This window comes from Watersipora subatra, chromosome 5 (genome assembly GCF_963576615.1).
Source record: "Watersipora subatra chromosome 5, tzWatSuba1.1, whole genome shotgun sequence".
NCBI lineage: Eukaryota > Metazoa > Bryozoa > Gymnolaemata > Cheilostomatida > Watersiporidae > Watersipora > Watersipora subatra.
The window spans coordinates 41,400,573-41,424,692 of NC_088712.1; the positions used below are offsets into that span (position 1 = coordinate 41,400,573).

Below are 24,120 nucleotides of genomic sequence, written 5' to 3' on the forward strand. Positions count from 1 at the left end.
TTTTTCAACTCTTAATGAAATTTTTGCCATAAAATTTGGCCAATATCTTATAATTGAGTTATATAACATCTATAATAGATATATATAACATCTATTATAGATGTTATATAACCTAACAATAAGATATTGGCCAGATTTTCTGGTACAATAATAATACATTAGTTACTTATTTGGCTTCAGCTGTTAGCCAAACCTAAAAAAACAGCAACCTATGTGGGCTAGGGGCGCTTATCGGATCCAATCATTAGTATTTACAAGTTTGGATTAAACCAAACAATGTTCTTCTGTTTTCTAGGTGTGAGCTGTCATCACAAACTTGGAGAATGATTAAGCTAGGCTCCTTTTTAATTTCCCAACCTTTCATAAGTTTCATTATCTTTTTAGACAGCCGTTGCCTGTTCAATTAGAACTCCTGGCATTCAAACTGTGGTTCATTGTTCAATTCTCAAATAAGCTCCTATGGATGGCCAGATCTACATCAACCCCTGAAATGTTCTCTTAGCCAATGTTCTCCGCTAATAACTGTTACTTGTTATTGCTATAATAGTTCAAACAGATTGTGTTGGCAGAAGATTGTTCCATCATAAGGTAGTTTTCAATTATTATCATGTATGTTTTAATAGGAGTTGCATAATTTCCAATTAGGGATTTTAAATGTTTTTCAATTTGATGAATCCAAACATCTATGTTTAGAATAATTGTGATTAGAAATAATCACTGCCAGAGCAACGAGCTATGGGGATCAGTGAATGTCCAATTTGGCGCAGCAGACCCTCAATGCGAGAGTAATTACGTAATACCTATGGAGTGTCTCCAGCTGGACAAAGGATGAGAGAAATTAACAGCAAATGACACAGCAAAAGTGTAGCAGTGCCCGGCTTTGATAGAGACACACTAATTAAGGCAATGCCATTTAACTGTCACTCTGAACTTTGACGTTCTTACTTACTCCAATGCTTTTAGTAAAAGGCTTTCAATAAATTTTAAAGATCTTGTATTTACTCAGATATCAAATATATTAAACTGAAAAAGAAAAGATTTAACAAAAGTTTTTACTGCCGCCTAATGTAGCAGTGTTTTTAAACTACTGTCATTGACAATCAGTTAGCCATGATGGATTAAGCATGCCGATAGCTTGTGAAAGGTATACTGTTTTAAAGCATTGCAGAAAGCCCTGCAGTCTTAAAATAAATTTCATAGACATACCAGATAGGTGAGCCTTCCAGAAAGCATTTAAAAAGCATTAAAAGGCACCTATATGCTTCAAATGAATTTTTTTCTAAAGCATTTTATGCACTATGCAAATATTGTTTTTTAAATTTGTGCTCAAATTCATCCCCGCTTTCATCATTGCCTTTTGAACTAATGATTTGGCAAGTCTCTTGCAGTTATTGTTTTAAAAATATAATGATATATTGTATATATATATATATATATATATATTATTGTGCACGTGGTAGCGTATAAATTAAAACCATCAAAAATTTACAAATCCTGTAGTGAAGTTTATCTTATTTTGAAATTATCAGTGTGGCACTCCTTTGTCTGCGCATGCTAAGGTGAGGCCGGGTTCAGACCTGGGGACAGCTGCGTAATCTCGACTCATTATGTATCCAACAGCAGGAAAGCAAACAAATTGTGTAGCTGCGTATGGGCATCAAATTAATTTAATTGCGCAAATGACGACATTTCTTTCTGTAGGACATAATAGTCGCGCACTCTGAGCTTGTAGTCCATGAGCGATCGCTTGCATAACAGGTACTCTGTCACACGTGTCTTAGATGCCATATTGGTTCGAACCAGGCCTAAGTAAGGCTGTAAATCTAACTCATTCCATCTCGTTACAGTCAGGCTTTTAGCTTTAGTTTCTGATTTAGACGAACAAGGATAGGCTAAAACTCTATTTAAGAAATAGGACAGATAGTGGAGGTAGCAGGTATGTGTGCTTATGCTTTAGCTCTGGCTTACCATGTACTTTGGAGATTACATTGAACTAAAGAATTTATGGTTGTCACTCATCCAAAGTAACAAAAAATTAGGACTTTTATTAGAAGCCTGAATGATTGTAGCCTAACATTTATTTCATATTCATGTTTTTAACGCAGTCATTCTGACTTTATATATGTGTTAGTCGTATAACAACTGAAAAGCAGAAAATCAAAGAAGAGAAAGGCTGTTATGAATGCTTAGATATAAAGTTATAGGGAGCAAAAAATATGCAGGTACAAAAACCCACCTGACCGCGCAGGCCAAGACAACATATGTAGTTTTAAAAGCTGAAGATAACTGTAGAAATGTCAAGTGATTTGCAAGAATTGAGAGTCGCTATCCTTGGTAATGTTTCCGTAGATATGGATTACAGAAAAATGTTGTCTTGCTAACTGGTTGCTAGATGCATGCTTTACATTAAAGCTTCAAGGTCGCGAATGATAAGTTTTTCAACTTTTTAAAGATTTCAAGGGATTCAAAAATGTACAGCAACTGTTTCAATAATATGGTTTACAGAAGGATGTTTAAGAACTGAATAGTGAAATGGTATATAATTTATATTGTAATATTCATACAAAAATTATTTCCGTACCATATGCTTATCAAAGCTTCCATTGCAAGGCAAAAGTTAGCAGTAGTTCATTTTTCAGTATAGAAATTTAGGACGAAAAATGGATGTAAAATGAGCAACATTGTATAATGCTAGAGCTACATGTAGCATCAGTTTTGCTAACAAGGCTTTGTGAAGGATATTAGATACGCATGACATGAGAAAAATCTTTTACCATGGATGTTTATATTGTTGAATGATATTATTAATATTCCCAGTTGCAAATATTACTTAAGAGAAAATGACTATTTTGCCATAAGCTTAGCTTTTGAACATTTTTTTGATTGGCTAATCAACCATGATACAGATACATGCAAAATAATTAAGCTCTCTGTATACACATTAATATGCTAGTTAGCAACAAATTTGTGTGTAGCATTAGCAAAATCAATGGCTAAAATTAGCTTTATAGTTTTCCAGTGTGCTGCAGGACACTTTTTGTCTCTTGTGAGCTTTAGCTTTCAGAGCCAGACATTACCCAGTTCAAGAACTGAAGGTCATAATCTAGTAGCTAGCATTATTTAAACATCCATTTGTGTATAGCTGAGTGTATGGCATTATGTAATAGCGTGGCTGGTGATTGTTTAGTTCAGAGAAATGGCTAATCCCATCAGCCACTGTCAACACCGCGCTGGCACTTGTTTACATGCGTTACTCGTGTGTCTTTGTCTAACTTGTGATGTACTGTCTAACTTATCTTGGTCAACATGAATGCATGGTCACCATCAATTGTCTTTTTTTTCTGTAGATTCTGCAATCGTGTTTCGTAATGATGCTATGATGCCTGACTTGCTTTTGGTTGCAGGTATGTACTGACAAGATAAAACAGTGTGACTCTTTTTTCAATTTTATTTTCAGGGTTTAATTATATGGTCTATAATTTTGATAACAACTGTGACTTAGTCTTTAGCTGAACGCCCTCTTTTCTTGTTATTTTGTTACTGTTACTCATGCCAACAAGAAATTTAAAAATCATATTGTTTTAACTAATTATAATAGGAAAGGGTGGAGTACTATTTAAGATAGCGTTTTTCTGTAGACCCACATTACAAAAATCATAATTAGCAATCAATATAGCTCTGGTCATGACATTAAAATGAACATTTTTGTGGTTTAGTGTCATGCTTAGCCTCTGAACATTGATTTCAATGTTATCCAATGTATCTAACTTGAAAGTTTTGAACTCTTGAGATTACACCATACTGACCCTCTTATAAAGCTTAACCCTGTCTATAACAAATATGATTTCATCTAGTTCTTAATAGCCTAGCCGACTAACCTTACCCACACTGTGTAGTACTGTCCTGATTGTATTGTGGCTGATTCTTGTTAGTACAAATTAGGGTTTGGCACTAGCAGTGAAACTCACTGAAAATTCATGGGGTTATCTTCTCTCAAATCTTGTAATTAGAAAGTTTGAGTATTTTTATCTTGTTAGCTAGAATTTAGACTGCTGCGTGTGAGATTTGGCGCTTGAATTATTTGAACAGAATGGATTAATGCTGGGTTTACTGGGACTGAAAGATGTGTGATATTCAACAACCAGGCTTGCTACGAACTAATGCAACTATGGAAATAATTATAATTGCATTTCAATATCATGATGACTAAGCTGGTGTCTTGTAATAATTTAGGTTGTACACATACAACACCATAGATATAGCATGTTTCAGTCAGTTCTACTAGTACAATTAAATATGACATGGAGTCGTGTAGTGTTTTTATAATTTTAGTCTCCATTCTTCTTATTTGAGATTCTGACGCTTGTCGCCAATGTTTTTGTAGTTCTACCTGCAAAATGATAAAAAGTTATTTTCACCTGTAAAATTACAATTTAAGTATATATATTGAACAATACTAAAATTGTTCTATGTACTCGAAGAAGAGATAGAGATAAGGTTTGAGTGATCAAAAAAGATATATGTGTATGCAGGGACAAGAACACTCCAGATGACCTAATCGCAAACCAAGAAAACCTCTGTAGTCATAAAAGCCGAAGAAACTGTAGAAATGTCAAGCGATTGGCAGTAGTCGAGAGTTGCTATAATTCATAATGCTTTGGTAGATATGAATTACTAAATAATTTTTCAGCAAGCTTAGCTTTTGAACCATGATACAGATACATGCAAAATAATTAAGCTCTCTGTATACACATTAATATGCTAGTTAGCAACAAATTTGTGTGCAGCATTAGCAAAATCAATGACTAAATTTGCTTGATAGTTCTCCAATGTGCTGTGGGACACCTTTTGTATCTTGCAAGCTTTAGCTTTCAGAGCCAGACATTACCCAGTTCAAGAACTGAAGGTCATAATCCAGTAGCTAGCATTATTTAAACATCCATTTGTGTATAGCTGAGTGTATGGCATTATGTAATAGCGTGGCTGGTGATTGTTTAGTTCAGAGAAATGGCTAATCCCATCAGCCACTGTCAACACCTCGCTGGCACTTGTTTACATGTGTTACTCGTGTGTCTTTGTCTAACTTGTGATGTACTGTCTAACTTATCTTGGTCAACATGAATGCATGCTCACCATCAATTGTCTTTTTTTTCTGTAGATTCTGCAATCGTGTTTCGTAATGAGGCTATGATGCCTGACTTGCTTTTGGTTGCAGGTACGTACTGACAAGATAAAACAGTGTGACTCCTTTTTCAATTTTATTTTCAGGGTTTAACTATATGGTCTATAATTTTGATAACAACTGTGTCTTAGTCTTTAGCTGAACGCCCTCTTTTCTTGTTATTTTGTTACTGTTACTCATGCCAACAAGAAATTTAAAAATCATATTGTTTTAACTAATTATAATAGGAAAGGGTGGAGTACTATTTAAGATAGCTTTTTCTGTAGGCCCACATAACAAAAATCATAATTAGCAATCAATATAGCTCTGGTCATGACATTAAAATGAACATTTTTGTGGTTTAGTGTCATGCTTAGCCTCTGAACATTGATTTCAATGTTTTCCAATGTTTCCAACTTGAAAGTTTTGAACTCTTGAGATTACACCATACTGACCCTCTTATAAAGCTAAACCCTGTATATAACAATTATGATTTCATCTAGTTTTAATAGCCTAGCCGACTAACCTTACCCACACTGTGTATTACTGTTCTCATGGTATTTTGGTTGACTTTTGTTAGTAAAAAGTAGTATTATACTCACTGGAAATTCGGGAATTATATTCTCTCAAATCTTGATATTTAAAAGTTTGAGTATTTTTATCTTGTTGGCTAGAATTTTGACTGCTGAGTTTGAGATTTGGCACAAGAACTCTTTGAGCAGAATGTATAAGTGCTGGGTTTACTCCACTTGAAATATGTGCAATATTCAGCAACTATGCTTGCTATGGACTAATGCAACTCGGGAAATAATTATAGTTGCATTTAAATATCACACTGACTATGCTGGTGTCATGTATTAAGTTAGGTTTTACAAAAAAAAACACCGGAGATGTAGCATGTTTCAGTCAGTTCAACTTGTTCAATTAAAATGATGTAGAATGGTGTAGTGTTTTTATAATTTTAGTCTCCAATCTTCTGATTTGAGATTATCACGCTTGTTGTCAATGTTTTTGTAGTTGTACCTGCAAAACAAAAGAAAATTATTTTTCATTTGTTTTTACAATTTAGGTATAAGGAACAATACTAACCAAAACAGTAAATAATGCAGTATCTCATCAATGTTAGCCCTCTGAACCCTCACAGCTGGTATTACGGAATTGCGTAGGCTGTGGCAGAAACCTTAATGGTGGAATACAGGCTTCCATATGGTTCTGTTTACAAAATATGTTTTTAAGCAACAGCAAAAACTAATAAAATTAATTCTTGCGCAGGATGTTAGATTCTAAATTTCATTTCCATTTGTAACATTTTTCACTTATCTTTATCTACTTCTTTCATTATAATAACACATTTTATTAGAATGATATCGCGAAACAATCAATATGACTCATTCGTTGGTAGGTCATAAATGACTGTGATACAAATGTGGAATTTTATGATAATAAATATAAATTTCCAGTATATTTTGAGTCATGAAAAGATGATGAGCGTGCTATGGATGAATATTATCTGTAAATGTTTAATGAGTGTTTAAAATCGTGCGAACTTTTATAGTTTTAGCCCGAATAATGGTGACATACTGTTTTTTTCTGTTTGATGACATCTGCTGTAGGTTGTCCGACTTTTTGTACTGCTGTTTCACCAAATATCATTGCATTTTTAGCACGTTTAGATATATTTGGTAAAAAATTAATAACTTCGGATTGCTGGACATATTGTCTAGGTTTACTGACACGCATTGATTAGATCGAGCAAGGATCAACGGGTTAAAACTCGGTTTCGTATCATGGATTTTTACAAGTTTGTATTTATATTTAACAACTATGATATAATCTTACATGTATTTACATAGCACTGTCTAATTTATTTGAAAATTAGAGCTTTAACTAGCAAATGTGGTTGCTGTCTAATGACACAGGCTTGGGTAATATTTCATACCAAGGGTTAGTACAAAGCCATTTGCATAGCTATTCATCCATAACATCTCGTGTATTGCTTTTCATTTGACCAGCGCTTTATGTATTTCTATATCAAATTCATTGACATACAAACCGTTCTTTCATCTATATAGGCCTGGGCGGTCATCAAGGTCCTCTTCCTTGCATTGTCTTCCGGAAGATTTTGGCGATGAGTAGATCATAAATGTCAGTTGAACGCTTCTTCCCTGTCATTAGACACGTACCCAACCTAATTTTGAACAGCTGGTAAGTCATCATTGACTACTTGACTTGATGGGCTTTGTACTTAATGACCTCCCATATACTCTCAACACATTAGTCATAACTTATAATAAACTTTCATGGGTAGCAAAATCGTAAATGATACAGAATTTGAAGCGAACACGAGTCAATACCCAAACCGGCTATAGGAAATCAATTGATTCTTCAGAAGATTGTGTCAGTCTACCCCAAACCTTCAAAATAAATATATTGATATATATATATATATATATATATATATATATATATATATATATATATATATATATAACAATAACCAATGAATAGATTTAAGAATTCAAGCAATTTATGTTTACACAAATTCTGTACCGTTCACTATCTCACTACCCACTTTCGCCGTGAAATTCTAGAAAATTAGAGATGCGAGCTTGCAAGGTGGTTTTTGATGTATCACTAAATGCCCAAAGATGCGAAAGGCCAGTTACGGAAACTACATCACTTGGTTTTCCCGTCAGGTCTGCTTCAGATTTGTTTTAAAAAGTTTGGCTGGAAATGAGAGTATAAGCAAATCGAGAAGTTTCCAGCCAGGAAGAGATGATTTAAAAATTAAAATGAAGAAAAAATAGAATTAGCTCTAATATAAGATCAGAACATTTTTTTCAAGAATTTTTTATTAAACTGAATTCAGTTATATTAAATTTATACTTTAAGTTTTTTTATGCGATGCCACAAAAGTGTAGCGTACCAAGCGTGTTGCATCAGGTCTCTCTCTCACAATCATTAGTGCTATGATTCTCTGAAAGGTAAGAACTCCATACGGTATGCTACTGTATGGACTGCTGCATACTGCCACTACTCAAAATTATGTTGTGCATAATACTGCTACATTTTAATGCAGACCATAACCTTTACATAGGTATTTGTAGCCTTGGGGGCATGGGTATAGAGCATGAATAGATAAAATCATGTATTTTTTCATTGTAATATCTCTTATTGGTAGTTTTTTAGAGGATGGCAACACAATAATTTATCTTTAGTTAATTTATATAAAAAACATTTTTGAGATAGGACTTTAAGAAAATTAACTTGCGAGCTTTTGTCCCAGAATGCATTTTGCTCTCATATCAGACATGACTGTACAGTAGGCGCTGCTAAAATGAGATGATCAGTTCTAGGAACGTTTACATGATTAGGATTTTTCATTATAAGAATGTTAACATACATGTAAATTGTCTAAACCATTTCAGGACCTTTCCAAACTCACTCATGTGAGAATCCGACTTACATTCTTTTGAATGTATTGGCGGTGCCTTAACTGTATTATTGGTTTTCATTGACAACTTTTCATGATCAACCTCATTGGTTTAATAGACCATGATTGTGGTAATTTGACAATAATTTGATGAAGAGCGCATAGTTTGACGCGACAGCGACTTACAACAATTGACTAAGAAAAAATAGTTTCACTATAAAAAAGCGATAGTACCTTTTCGTCATCTATTCGTTCTTAAGAGCTCAAGATTGCAACTCCAACTCGTGACATTCAGATGCACCGACCAATAGCCTTAAAGTATTTATCAACAATTGCACTGCTATATGTACCTATTTTCTATTCCGTTGTCACTTCAGACAAATTATCACAAGAGTCAGAATGTTATGGAAATTGTATGTATTATATGTATAATGCTTTATGTACAGTGTTGGGAAAAAATCTTTGTCTGCCTGTTTAAGTAAGTGTAGCACTGCAATAAATTCATCATAATTTGGAAATATTTTGCACTGCATACATAAAACCCTGTATCAAAACAATCCTAATGAGCTGAAAAATAGAAATAACTAGATTTTAAAATTGCCAAATATCTTCTATTGTATCAACCGCTGCCTACTAATTCACACTGCATACCTGAAAATATGTCATCGCAAATTTCGTTATTATCTCTTCTTTAATTATTTTCTAAATTGAAAATAACGGTCTTGTACTGTTATGGGCCCAGAAAAAAGCCATTGGGGTTGTTTTGCATTTTAATATTTTATCTGGTAGCCTTTGCAGACTATAACCATTCTGCAGCCTTAGGCATGCTGTGAACAAGCCTCACGAGCGCTAGAGTGTTCATAATCTGAAACCAGCAATCATGTTGGACAGCTGGTTTTTTCAAACGCCTTGATCGTGGTAGATCTTTGGTGGTTTGATGCTGCATTCATTTCTTTACCACTTAATTTTCTTTAGATTGAAATACTCTAAGCTTCTTCGCTATTTTTCTATTGCTCAGATTGCCCATCGTATGCAGGCGAATGATGAGGTCGTTGACACATTTCTTATCCATGGTTGATGTTGACGCTGGTATGAATTCTGGGATCTCTAGCTGTTCCTCTTTTAACAAGCAAAACTGTAAACCTTTGCTGCACATGCTGTCCAACATGATCTCTATTGTTGTGATAATATTCCACTTGAAAACTAATAATGTCATATTGCGTTTGAAAATGAGTTAATAAGCACTGATTCACATTGATTGGCCTAAAAATGATTATTGATCCCTGATTAACCGTAATTTTATTACTGATGGTGTCAACAAGATCTAATGTTAATTTACTTTTAAATGATGCATGGTTTGTCAGGGTTCAATCCCTCTACATGACTACTACAACAAATTTACCTAAAATGGGCAGTGAGGTTTGAGGTGGACAAATACTTTCTGACACCGCTGTATGTCGCTTTCTTTTCTCGCAGGTGTGGCGAGACAGACTAACACTCAAATCAAACTTTAGAACTCGCCCGATGATACACTTTAAGTTATATGGAGATTTTTACGCGGTACGAAGCAAAAACTTCACAAAATTGCCCGACTTTTTCTAGAATTTATGCTATAGTAGGTATACGTTATAGGAGCATCTACTTTACTCTAAAAGACCATGTGAGTTTGTGAGGTACAAATATCATGTTTAAAGTGTGCAATAGCTCCCATATAGGATACTTTTGCTCCCTCATCACTAATTGAACTTGAAAGTTTATTGTGTATTATCTAATTTTTATCACTTTTAGCCTTGCTTGTCCTCTAGCGCAAAGCCGACCTATTGCTTCTAGATGTGACTCTGGCACTTATGGAATAAAAGTGCAAGCTGAGTTATCAGTAAAGATTTTGACAGAACTATTCATGAAGTGAGTGTGAGAGTGCTTTAATTTCAATGCTGTAGTTTATCCCATTTTCTTTCCACTTAAAGAATAGAGAAAACATAATATTATTATGCTTTATTATTTATCTTGAGGTGTTGACTGATGTTCTAAAAAAAGAATTAAGGAGATTGACCAACCAGAAGCTGAGATATAGCCAGCCAAACACAGGTCTACCAAAAAACAAAAGTGTTTTGGTAATCATCAATATATGACGAATGAAATCGACTTGTGTGCCATTGGTCAATTAAGCCAACTAATGCGCTCTCCTATAACAATCACGGCGTTTTAATTGGTTTAATCCCTGGAAGTATAGAACAATCAAATTGGGCCTAACAATCATCGCTCCTAGAATTCCGAACCAGTCCCTCTGACGTGTAGATTAGTTTTAGCATAAAATAATTACACGCATCTATTATTTCGCAACATTTCGCTATCTTGCTAGTTCAGCTCAGTCTTGTTGTTCTCCTACTTAGCTTCCATATCCAGACTCATCTTTAGCGTTGTTCAGATTTTTTAACTATAGCTATAGCTAATAAATATAATCAATCATCAATCTCGGTTATCATTTGGAATTTTCTACAAATTATATTAGTTACATCATTTATTCTATACGCAGTTATATTATTATTTTGTATAATATGCATTATGAATATTATATAAATCATAAAAAATAATCATAGATAAGATAATAGATCAATAGAAAAATCAAAGCAAAAGTTATCGTTTTCTTTTCTTATAGCAAGAGCAGCACGGTCAAGTTAGTCTTTTTAAGATTATGGCTGTAGTGAACTTCCAGTCTGTTAATAGTGACGATAATCATGAAAATCAACTGAATGCTGCAGTAGATACACAGTAGAAAAATGATGAAGGAACAAAAAGTCCCATTCCTATTTCTTATTCTAAACAAACTGCAATCGCGGATATCGCATATAGACTATACACGCGCCGTTCGTTGAACAGATGATCTTCGGAGCATATCCGTGGAGATCGAGTTAAAATTTGAAGCACAATAGTCAAAATCTGCTCTTCTGCTTTAAAAAATCATGGCGAGGGGTTGTGGGCAAATGCCTTTACCACACAATGTTTGGATGATTTTCCTGAGAAACCAGAGCTAGTATGTAAATTATTTACTATCGCGAGAAGCGTTTCACATCTCGTAGCCAAAACAATCCTTATACATAACGGCGGTAAGGGTGCGCAACTCCGGCTCATGACCATTAAGTCGATTTTATACGTCACAGTTTTCGGGATTTTCGAAGGGTTTTCCTCTGATTCTTTATTAGGTAGACCTGTGTTTGGCTGTCTATATCTCAGCTTCTAGGGGGTCAATCTCCTTGATTCCTTTTTTAGAACATCAGTCAACACCTCAAGATAACTAATAAAGCATAATAATATTATGCTTTCTCTATTCTTTAACATGGAATGTTTGATTAGTACGATATTTTAGGCAGTTTGAGGCCGCTCGCTTGTTTTTGGGACAATGTTTAATTATGACTGCTGATGTACTGGCGGTTAAGACATTTAAAAAGCTGATAATGGTGTTTTTATAAAACCCCGACAACAAATTCAGAGTAATTTTTTGCTTTGTAGCATATTTGACTCAATAGAACAAGTGTTATCGCTGAAGCATTCTCTTAAGGTGAAAACAAATTAGGCGATATTTAGAGCGATATTGCGTTAGAGCTAATCTGCGTTAAAATTCACTCGGCGTGTTCATGCAGAGCGATAAAGCTAGAATTTCTCTACACAACTTTATTGCTAACGAGATGCATTTCGATTGGTTAGTTCTTACCAGAATGTAATTTTACGGCGGGTAATTATTTCTTACCGATGTTCAACAACGTACATCAGCTCCAATTTTCTATTTTGTTACGAAACATCTTCAGAACGAACACTCAAATGTTCATGAATTTAATAATAGCACTCCCAGTTCTGTCCATCATAACAAAATTAAAAAAAATCCGAGTTGAAAACCAACATCCGGAGTCAATCGTTGCGCCGGTTGACCATTTTGAGAATGGTAAATATTTAATATATTAAATATGAAAAACCACTACAAAATAAAATATGTATAAAAAATTGTAAAAAAAATACAGCTAAAAATACAAGAATCGTTTTTCTTTTGTCTTCTTGTAGTGTAGGCAGTGTACACTCTTTGAAAGGGAGATAGGTTTAATAACAAATGTGGAGGTTGTTTATGTTGTAGCCTAGACGACATTTTGACTGGCCTAAATTTATCAACAACTCCGAAAAAACTAATGATACGGATTTTTATTGGCAGTTTGTGAGCGTGCCCATTATATCATTTGCTAGTAAATCGCTCAAGTGTGTTTATGCACGCACCAGCGATATCTTCGCCCTCATGACGCTTGCAATAAAATCGCCTAGTGTGTTTGGACCTTAAAAGCTCCTTGCTATATTTTCACAAAAGGCGAATATACCTAAACCTATACATATACTGATAAGGTAACTTACCTCCTCAAATAGAGTTGGCGTTCATTAAAAAGATGGCGCTCGATTTTCAAAGCAATCTCCTGATGTGGTCCCAAATAGCGGTGCCAATCAAATCAAGGTGCATTCAAATATAGGTTTAACGGTAGCTCAGTTTCAACATTTTTTCCAATACCAAATTGAAGGTGGTCAGAGACTCTGTGCATAAAGTCCTCATCAACTTATTTTTTTATACAATGTTAAAATCTTTGTTCTTTTGTAGAAGTTGTTTAATCTGGAGAACGAAGATGAGCTCACCACGCAGAACTATTGTTCTTTAATCATGTTCTCACAGAACTAATCATATTGGCCTACAAGTGTTTTGAAAAACTGAAGGGTAAGTTGATGAGTCCTCTACTTTTTGTAGTCCTAATCTTCTGATAATTAAATTGGGCTTTGATGACTAAAGTGAGCTCTGGAGACTGCAGTCATTTCATTGGGTAGTTGGCTACACTAAAATACTATAGCACTGACAATCCGCAAAAACAGTAAAACTATAGTTATGAAGCAAAATAACCATGTATGGAGTGGCATGTACAATTGATATTTAAATTGTACAAATACAATATCAAAGTATTAAAATATTAACCATTTTTTAAAGATTGAATGTATTTCTTAATGAGTGTAGCCTGGGTTTTCCGAATGGAAAAAGTCTAAAACACAATCAGATTTTGGTCTAGTCCATTAACTGAGTGCGTACAACAGGCTGCGCAGTGCAGCTCAGCACAATGTACGCTTATAACCAAGAGCAATGCGCTAAAAAATCTTTGTACAAAACATTTCTTATTAGTGAGTAGGCAATTAGTTAGCCGGTCATATGTGTACCTAATAGGAAAAAACCAATCGCCATCCTGCATCTAACTAATAGAAAACATGTTAACAGCCAACAGCGACCAAAGTTTTTTGAGAATCATTATTTTTGTTTTTACAGTTTATTATTGCAATGAACAGCTGTGTTAGACCTTTACAGCTACCAAGGTTTTAGAAATGGGCAATAAATAAACCTTTGGAAAATGGACTACTGATTGCTACCTATTGTATCAGCAAAAGAGGATGAGAACCTGACCAAGCTCATACTGCAACACACTTTTTAGATTTTTTGTCGGTAACATTAGGCGTAAAACCTTCTGCTGATTAATGTGTATGTTAAAAAACTCTGATAGGCGGTGTGGTTCATAAATAAGGTCATCTTAATCTGAGGGCACACTTCATTGGTGAAAATTAGGTCTTTAATAAGAGCCATCACATGTAGGACAAATTAATGTACCAAAGTCTGTTCTATTCTAATAAAAAGTGTATTACGTTATTCAATAGAAAAATGATATGGTAATGATGCTACCACTACCAGGCACAATAGCCTTTTGGCTTTTACTTTGAAACAATTTTTATTTACCCTTTATGGCCACAATGTTTGCGCTTTAATTCTGGAATTGTCTGTTTGTGTAATAATGTTCTATCTACCAATCTTTCATACAAATAAAAGTGTCCTCAAGAACCCTGGCCATCATTTTTAGCTGTTTTTATGAAATCTAGAGGCATTTGAAACGTTCTCTCTTCCAACAGCATCAATAATTTTTTAACCTTGTCTTAGCATTTTACAACATATTGAAGGGTAAAGTAACAATTTGTTCAGAACTTCATGAACTTGTAGTATGGCTCTTACTCTGTTTTTTTTACACTAAGCCTGCTTATAAAAATGCTGATGAAATGCAGTTGCATTTAAGTTCTGCATAAATTGTCTAAATTGTTTTTTATCACGGCTTCATTAACAAATTAAAGACTTGGTAAATTTTGATCTTGCAGCCATTTTTCCTAATTGTGCACGCAGTATGATGCTCAATTACAACAAGGCATGAAGTAAATGTAATACGAAGCAGTTTTTGCACTGATTTCTTATGTCTTAATTTTATGTTGAAGCTGTTTCAGTGTGAATTCTTAAACTACCAATAGTACAGCTCGTTTGGCAATGTGTTTCTGTATGGCCAAGTGCTGCATGATGCGGCTTTAGCAAGCTTTTGTACAAATTGTTTCCGATTACTGATTAATTAGTAAATTATCTTATTACATCTATACCTGATTGAAAAAAGCTATTATTTGCATATGTTGAGCAAATAAGAATGCGTTTACAACCTGAGCATAGTTTTGCTTTGCAAAAACTTGTTTTATGAAATCTTCTTACTGATGACCAGTAATTTCAGAAGCAATATAGCCATAAATGGTTACTAACTTCAGATCTATAGACTGAGCAACTTTATTGAGCAATAGTACTAATGAGAGTAATTATGTTCATCAGATTAATTAACATGTAAACTAATAATATTCATAAATCATCCGACTAGAGTTTTGTGCTTACCTCACAGTAATTTCAAAATGGACGAAAAATGGTCCCTCTCACTCGACAACTCGTTTGTAATATTTTTGGGGGCATGAACTAACTTAAAAACTTATGCTGACAAACTTGCTATAAAAATATTTTTAATAAACAATTGGGGTGTAAAGTTATAACCATTTATACACTCTTCTAGAAATTAAGTTTCACGAAACACTTATGTCGCGGTAGAGAGATCCATTTGGTAGTAAAGGAGTTGAAGTTATCAGCAGGTAGATCATATGGGTTGCGGTCACAGAAACCATGGTTAAGTCGCAAATCACGAAGTTGAGTTATTCGACTTTGAAGTTGCACCAACTGAACTTATAATATTGGTAACAAATTTTGTAACCTGTAGGTCTGGACCAATCAAAGAGTGATTTTTCTGAATCTGAAGTCAGTTTAGCCAATAAAAGTATTTTACCATCGAAAAAAAACTTAAAACCGTTGCTATGCTAAACAAGAAGTACTGAAAAATGGTGTCCGCTAAAAATAATTGTTTCTTTTTTGCCGATTTTAAAGGTAACTTTGACATTTTGGACGCTTGTAATGAGTACTTTGGTATTCTAACTGATGTCAAAAGCAGTGAAAGTAAAGGGAGTTGTGGTGATATTTTCCTAACGATTCTTACAAGATTACTACAATATTTAATAATAAGAATAATTATTCAATTTTTATGAAATTATAATCAGATTTAGTTATGAGAATAATTATTCGAGTTTGCAAGGTCGAAGTATATAGTGACCGATGGTGTGCAATATGTTACTGTTGTTAATTTTCTAAAGATTTGGTTGATGATTTGGCTGTGCCCAATATCGCGATACAATCAAGCTGTTTTTAATATCTGCAAAAATAAGTAATACACCTTCTTATAAATATACAGCTATTTCTTTGACAACCAGCTAAAATCTGTTTAGATTTTTAAATTCAGCATAGTTTTTTGGATCCAAGTACAGAAATCTAGATCAATATCACAATATCTTGATATTGGTTGCTATGTCGTTTTGAAATGTAAACAAAACTTTACATTGGTTTTCGTTTCTCAAACTTTAATACCAGTTTTCTTGGAACTATGTTTTTGCACTAATGGTAAACGTGCTTCAGTTTTTTGACCATATAATCTGCTGTAATTAGGCTAGAATCAAAATTTTGTTTGCTAAATCTTGTAATCCCGACTTACCATGAATTCTGTGATCATGACACATATTAATAGTTAATGCACTGTTTGGAACTTATAGTGCTATTGTAGAACTACAATAAAAAATATGTCATCACTAACAGAAATTAACTACCAGTTTTGATTTTGTATAGGTGTCTTGTTTTCTATTACAGATTTTAATGTGTTTGCAGGACAAAATGAAGCAACTGCAAGGAGTTTATTATATAATTTATTTCAAATTATGTTCTTATGATAGAACTTTCCGTAACAAACTTTCATTTGGCTAATACTTGTATCCATTTTTGACTGAAATAAGTCGAACCAATTTGTTTCACTCCTACTACCTGCCCTAAATTGGTGCAAATGGTCATCAGAAATGTGCTTTCTTTGCGCTGCTAAAATGGCCCATTAAATGTACTTTAATCTGATGAAAACTCAAATATTGGTTAATTATTGGCCTTTCCAAAATACCGTAAAATACTCATCTAATTTGCATGTACGACTTAGCTGCCTAAGTTGTCAATGCATGGTACTGGAGCTTGTTATCATTTTGCTTGTTGAAGGTTGACTTGCAACAAAATTTCATTACGGTTATTTGGTATCAAAAGATTCACCATGGCTTACTCTGCTGTGTTGTGGGTGCAAAATATGGAGAACTGTGATTACAAGCTCTTAAAAGCTAAAAAAGAAACAGTTAATCTCCGCGATCCCGAAACCGCCGTAGATTGGAATCAATTCATTTCTCTGACATAGTAAAATGATTTGGTTATTGTTTTGACACGTGATCTTCTCACATGAATTGTAAGTTCCGTAAAAGGCTCAATATAAAACTTCTTGTAGCACTAGTTTATGACATAAACTTTGGGTTTCGCCAAAGAGCTCTTACCAAATATAGATGCTCGCTAGTTTACAATTTTGTTTTGGGTTGATCTAATCGTCTAGTCGCAATCTGATCATGTGACCCATGCTTCTTGCCAAACAGCGCGCATAATTTTCGCAGCATTTTTTGACTATCACAGGTGACCAACAGGTTTGTCATGCTTATCAGATGATGATATGCATTCCTTCGAGCTAAGGTTAAAAATTAAACCATTTTTTACGGTAGGTTTTGAGATATCAGTGCTCAAAGTGACATCAATACAGTGATGAGGAAACAGATGCTTGAGGACAATAGACATCGTTTCATTGAATGCGTGAAGCGTAATTGTGAAAATATTTGAATGAATGAGGTTGCATGAAAGTGTAAACAGAAGCCATCTTGTCAAGCTACGTTCCATTTGACCCATTTTTGGAACGGGATTCTAATCTTCGGCAATTTCGTGATGGCGGCGATTAACTTTTCGCTTTTGAGCTTTTAAGAGCATGTTATCACATTTCTACATATATTGCACATGCAACACAACAGAGTAAGACATGGTGAATCTTTTGATACCAAATAACTGTAGCGTGAATTTTGTTGCATGTCAACCTTTAAGCATTAGTAATCTTTTAGAAAAATGACAAGATTTTCTTTTGGAAACATACCTTTCAAGCAACAACGGTATGCGAGTGCCACTGTACGTAATTTTGATTAATATTCTTAAACTTCGTAATCATTCTTAGTATTGACTAAGTATTATTGCTTTTTAGTTTGTGTATTTTCTTATGTAATTATTATCTGTGAATGTTTAGCTGAAGCTTGTGCAGAGCTGTCATCAACAACAATTTAGTTGAATGTCATTTACTAGTTTTTCCGTTTTACAAATTGGACTATTGGTATATACAGCTCCTATTCACCCTTGCATGTTTATAGTTGTCATGTTCTTGCATTCTGGTTGCCTGTCCACTGACGATAGCACTTGTACAGACTATATGTAAGCATAGTGTCTGGGATAGGAACTGAAACTCACAGTTAAAACCTATGGTGACCAGCTCTAAACTTTACTTTGCAATAATATCTAAAAGCCAAGTCCAGATCAGGGTCAGACTACTGACTATGAATTTTACGAATGAGTAATTGCTTTTGAAATACCACTTCAATATTTGAAGTCCTTTTTTTTAATAGGATATGAATAAGTTTTTACATTGCTTAACTCGCGTTCTTCTATTGCCTACAAATCACAATGGTGACAAATATCAAAGCTGGGATTGAGAGTCATAAGCTAAAATATCAGATGCACTTCTGCTTTCTCAGTTTTTTCCTTTTTTTGCAGCAAGCAATGAGCTTTCAATTGATTAGCTATGAAAAGAGTTTAATTTAAATCGGAAAATCATTCATTCAAAAAATGTGATATTTCTATTTTGTTATTACTAATTGCAGGGTGTTGCTATAACATGTTCTGCACCGACTCTGGTGCTAGACAAGTTATCTAAAGAATTGGCGATTCAAGGTTACAAAAGCTTACATATTTGGGGAGGTTTCTGGTCAGAGGAGAGCGGACAAAGGAACTTAGTGAAGGTAAATTAGGGTGTCAAAACACCAAAATATTGAGTGACATAGAATGAACCTTGGTGAAAAACAATATTTTTTTAGATGTATTTTACAAATATTGAGATGAAAAATTTTGTGCTAGTCCGAAAATTTTGATAATATGTATTTGGACGATGTATCTAATAATATGCAACAAGCTATAGCTTTTTTTAACTCTGAATGACACTCGTATTGCTTAACTTGCATTTTTGTACCATTTACAATCTCTGTTTGTGAGAAATGTACCTTTTGTTCCAAATCCTGTTCGGCCTGTCATAGCTGTTTTCTGCAGTCACCATTCAATTTTCGGGATAAACGGGGACCAGGGTCTTTTGTGGACAGTGAAAACCCACAAAATAAAAAGTAATGTTTTTAAGTTTATACATAAATAAGCCAAACTTTAAGGCCAAAACACTTGCATTGTTTCATAAGCATAATGTATTTGTTTCCTATGTGAAAAGTAAACTTAAGTTCCTTTCATTGACTTTTAGGTCATATTCTAACTTAAATCCAAGTATTTTAACTCAAATTATGAATTTTTTGTAGTATGGGCATAGGTCAGATTTTTATCTGGTTGCAATAGCTGTACAGCAAATTTTGCTATAATGTACATGTAGGCCTATACCTATTATAACGCAAATTCCTCTCAATGTAAAGAATTTATGTAAAGCTTTTGTTTGACCAACATAAGTAATGCCATATAGGGTAAAGTGTCAAGTTGGTGAAAGTTCCCAAAATTATTAACAAAATTTTCATAGTTGTCCTTAAAAATATCGCTTACATTCTTGCCAAACTTGAGCAATGATAAGATGCATAGGGTTCGCTATTATAGATACCAATACATTGTTAAACTAGTTTGTCATTAGAGATTGTCATTTTTGTCAAAAATATGTAAAATGATTCGCCTCGCAAGAAATCAGAAATATTTGAAGGGGATCTATCAGTGAAAGCTTTGGAGTGTTAATACAGATGGTTTCCTACTTACGAACATTCGAGTTACAAACAACGGTACATACGAACAGGTCTGCGCGTATATTCATCGATTATACCGACGGTATTACCGACTTATTAGCGGCAGAAAGAGGCGCTACATAGAAGCATCACCCAGCATCCACCTTCCTCTGCCCAGTTCGTTGCAGTGCATAAGTGCGTGAACGTATCTCCAGTGCGCAAAGAACTTTTTTTATTTTTCCTGTATGTATTGTAAAGGAGTTTGCCGACCTTTACTTGGCACGATCTAGACTAATAAATAAAAAGAAGAGAGTGTGTGTAGTCCCATTCAGCTTTTTTATTAGCGAAGGTAATTTCACTATTCGAGGAGCGTACATCTATCTGCTCTGCTCAAATAAATGAGAGCGCTCCGTTATATTTAGTAATATCAACTGTTCCGTCCTAACGGCAAACGGTGAGAACACCGGCTAACAAGGTGAATAAATAGGACCGCTAGCGAGTTGGTATGACAACAATAAAAGTGACGATAAATGATAGTGTTATACCATGATATCAGATATAACAATAGCATAACGAGTGAAACAATGATATAATAAAAAAGGACAACACATACGATCAATAAGAAATGCTGTGTCATGGCCCGGCGTCCACCACAGTATTCTCTCCATTTTATTAAAAAGTTTTTTTCAGTACAAACCAATTTACAGGTTACTTATACAAGCCTTAAACATACTAATATAAACCTTCAATATACTTATATACATGTAGGCCTTAAGCATAAGTTATAATACAAAATATAGCACTGAAGCAACTTACGAACAAATTCACTGTACAAACAATTGTTCGGAACGTAACTCGTTCGTAGGTTGGGGACCGTCTGTATACCAAGCTGAATGTCATGATATCTAGTCTCATCAAAATCTATCTTGCTCCCAAGCTCTTCCTGACGATGGATAAATGATAAGTCATACAGACACTGATTTTATTTTGTTAGCTAGCCGCAACAAGTAGCAGTCTGTCTCTTGTGGCTTTTATTCACCTCACCTTCTGTTTGATCTCCAAATTCATGTTTACTACCTTCAAAACTGAATGTTTTTTAATTGTCAAATCAGTTGATATGAGCATCAGAGTTAAATTTTTTGCTGAGCTAGAATTTATTTTGGTCATCTCAAATAGTCTACGAAGATGAACTGTTATAAACGAGCGCATTTGCACAGACATGCTAATGGCAAAGAGTAGCTTTATCATATAAGCAGAGACTAAATGGTGTAAACAAAAGCTGAAAATCTGTTTTAATGGAAACTTCTAAACTATCTAAAGAATTTCAATAATGTCTATATAATTAATGATTAATGTATAATCCTAAATATTTAGGATTTGTTTGGAGTGCACGAGAGGACAACTCTGCTTTGCGGAGTAACCTGGCAGTAACCCTATGCTTAATTTGTACACGTATGCATTGCAGTGAAAGGCATATTCATACACATAAACCTTACAGTGTTAAAGGCCAACTGAATGAAAAGGGACTTTTATACAATTCATAGTCAATCTGTGCATGGAAAAAATTGACCGTGTAGACAGTTAGGAATTTTACTCAGCTTAAGAAGTTTTGAATCAACTTGGCTTGTACCAACAAATACCCTGGCAGTGTAGAGTGCTGTAAAAGATTATCAGTTGCAATAATTATGCATTCAAATATTGCAAATTATTACAAGGTTAATTAGCATAGTTTTTGTAGTGTCAGTCTAGCAAGGTAAATGTTGCAAGTTCAAATCCAGCGGGATGCAATATTTTTCCATTATCTAACGCTGGCTTTATATGGACAGACACGGTTCTCATCACAGTACAGGCTGAATGTGTAAAATTTTGTAGATTTTGGTGCATTTTGCTTAGAAATAAGAGGAATGGAAACGCTGTAATTATTAGTTTGTAAAATAAAGCTTTTCTTAACCCAACTATTCATTACATTTTATATTTAAAAGATACCATTCTTACCTAATAGTTTGACAAAAAAGCTTTAGCTTAAAAGAAAGCATTAATGATAATGTTTGTTGTTTTTTACTTTTATTGAGTTAACTTGTGTTAACAACATCGAAACAATAATTTTTTAAGGCTTACTAGGTTAATTTTTTTTTAGGCAAAACATCAACATAGTGAGAACTGCAATCTCTTTAGGGCAAACATAATTATGCAGAGTTTCAGTAGGAAAGCATCTTCTGTGTGACCTACATTTAGTACAGCCACCAATATAGCTAGCTGCAAAAGCCTACTCTTCAAGTTTCTGGCCAATCTCCTAAGCGTTCTAAAACAACATGATGGAGCACACTTTTTAGTCAGTATTGTTTTAAAGCTGGTTTGATATCTTGGGAAAGTCTGTAAAATGAGTAGTGTTCAACATTCTCCTAATTTTTAACTATACTAACAGGTTAATAACTGGTTTCTTTGCAGGTAGAGCAGCATATTTACCAGTGGAGGCAAAGTGGTCTAGATTGCCTAACCTTCAAACAACAAGTTGATGTTCAATTTCCAAAAAGGCATCCAGTGACTGGAATGACATCCAACCTTAAAGTTCTTTCTGTAGCTGGGCGTGTCTACAATCAGCAAAGTTCTCTTGCGAATCGCTTTTAAGATCTCTAGCTAAAATCATATTTTAAACGTTGTGCAGAGCCATTAGTTACAGCTACCACAACTTCACACATTATACTCGAGGTGCCAGGAGATGGTCACACAATTTGCAAGACAATTATAGAGCTCAGTGTTTTGAAGCTCTACAGCTTTATTTGACAGAAATAAAATAGTCCACTTTTGTTGATAAATGTTTTACGGTATTCTTGTGAATGCTTTGATTTTTAATCTTTTGGTAATGTAACAGCTGTTTGGCCTGCTTTTGATAGGTTGCTCCATTTGCACTAAAGACTTTTAGATTTATACAAACTCATTGTGTTTTAAGAATATTTTATTTGTCACCGTTGCACTCACTTGAGCAATTTGTTTGACGTACTTATATTGAGCTTTCCTTTTCTGTAAACTCAACTCCTTGACGGGGTTGCTTAAAGAGTCAATTTTTTTTCCTTTTGAGTAAGTTTGGGCTTTTTTTAAAGAAATATGCTGACCAATGTTGATAAATGCGAGTTAGATATACATGCATGACATCTGCACAGTGTGTTCAATGTTACTGCATGGTTTCATTGAAAGCTCTTATCTGAAACCTTTTATAATCCAAAGGGCCCCACATATGCTATATTTCCCAGTTTTGCCTCAGTAGCAATGACTTGACTAAATCGAATTGTATAAGTAATAAATGTGGCCACAGGTATGCAAATCTCCCATGTTTGACATTTATGTTTTAAAAATTGGGTGTCTCTGACTTTACCAGGCATATTTGGCAGCATGAATGTATGCACTGTTTTAATTAATATACGTTTTAAAAGTTTTCTATTTGACAACTAGGATGGTTTCAATACCAATTACTTGATGTCAATACCATCCTAGCTTTTATTGCAACTTATTACAACTTTTTTTAAATGGACAAAGTGCTTGTTTTTGCCATGCATGCCCACTAACAAGCTATTAAGGGAAAGCATAAGTTTTCAATTTTATGAATAATATGTATGATAAACTTTAGATCAAAGCACACACAGATGTGCCTGCAAATCGGTTTTCTTAGTTTCTGTTGACAAAATCCCTGAAATGGGGTTTCAGGGATTAGTTCGCCTTTTTAACCAATTGATAGAAAATTAAATGATGCAATAAAGGTTCATTACAAGTAAAAAGAACCAAACTAAATATCATAGTTAGCTAAATTTATATAAAAAGAAAAGAAGTAGAGCTTGGAACTAGGACTATCTAATTCAAGATATAAAAACATAATAGGAGGCCCTGAATTTAATGAGAAGATAACCTCTCTTGCAAAAGAGAAGACAACTCAGAATTTTGTATAAAAATTTTCAAATTTTACGCTAATGGGAGGTCCTCCATTTCAAACTACAGAGCCTCCTAACCTGCAAAATTTTTCAAAATGTTGAACTCTCCGGCAAAATTTATGCAAAATGTAAAATAGATACGTATGCGATCAGCATGACGAGTAGAGTTGTTTAAGCATGTTTCTAGCGAAGCCTCCTATCAGAAGCCTCCTATTATCCGAAAGCCCTATATCGTGGATATATTTTCCAAAGTGGCCTCCTATTCA

At 34.2% G+C, this 24,120-nt stretch overlaps 1 long non-coding RNA gene across 3 annotated transcripts; it reads left to right on the forward strand.

Moving 5' to 3' along the window:
• The first annotated feature begins 1,785 nt into the window (after nucleotides 1–1,785).
• On the forward strand, nucleotides 1,786–23,089 carry LOC137396686 (uncharacterized). 3 transcript variants are annotated; one of them, XR_010978587.1, is made up of 7 exons: nucleotides 1,786–1,936; nucleotides 3,348–3,404; nucleotides 5,159–5,215; nucleotides 7,234–7,366; nucleotides 13,228–13,341; nucleotides 18,831–18,968; nucleotides 22,380–23,089. It is a non-coding gene; the product is annotated as an uncharacterized lncRNA (long non-coding RNA). The 3 variants fall into 3 exon arrangements; XR_010978586.1 differs by lacking the exon at nucleotides 5,159–5,215; XR_010978588.1 differs by lacking the exons at nucleotides 3,348–3,404; nucleotides 5,159–5,215.
• The last annotated feature ends 1,031 nt before the right edge of the window (nucleotides 23,090–24,120 follow it).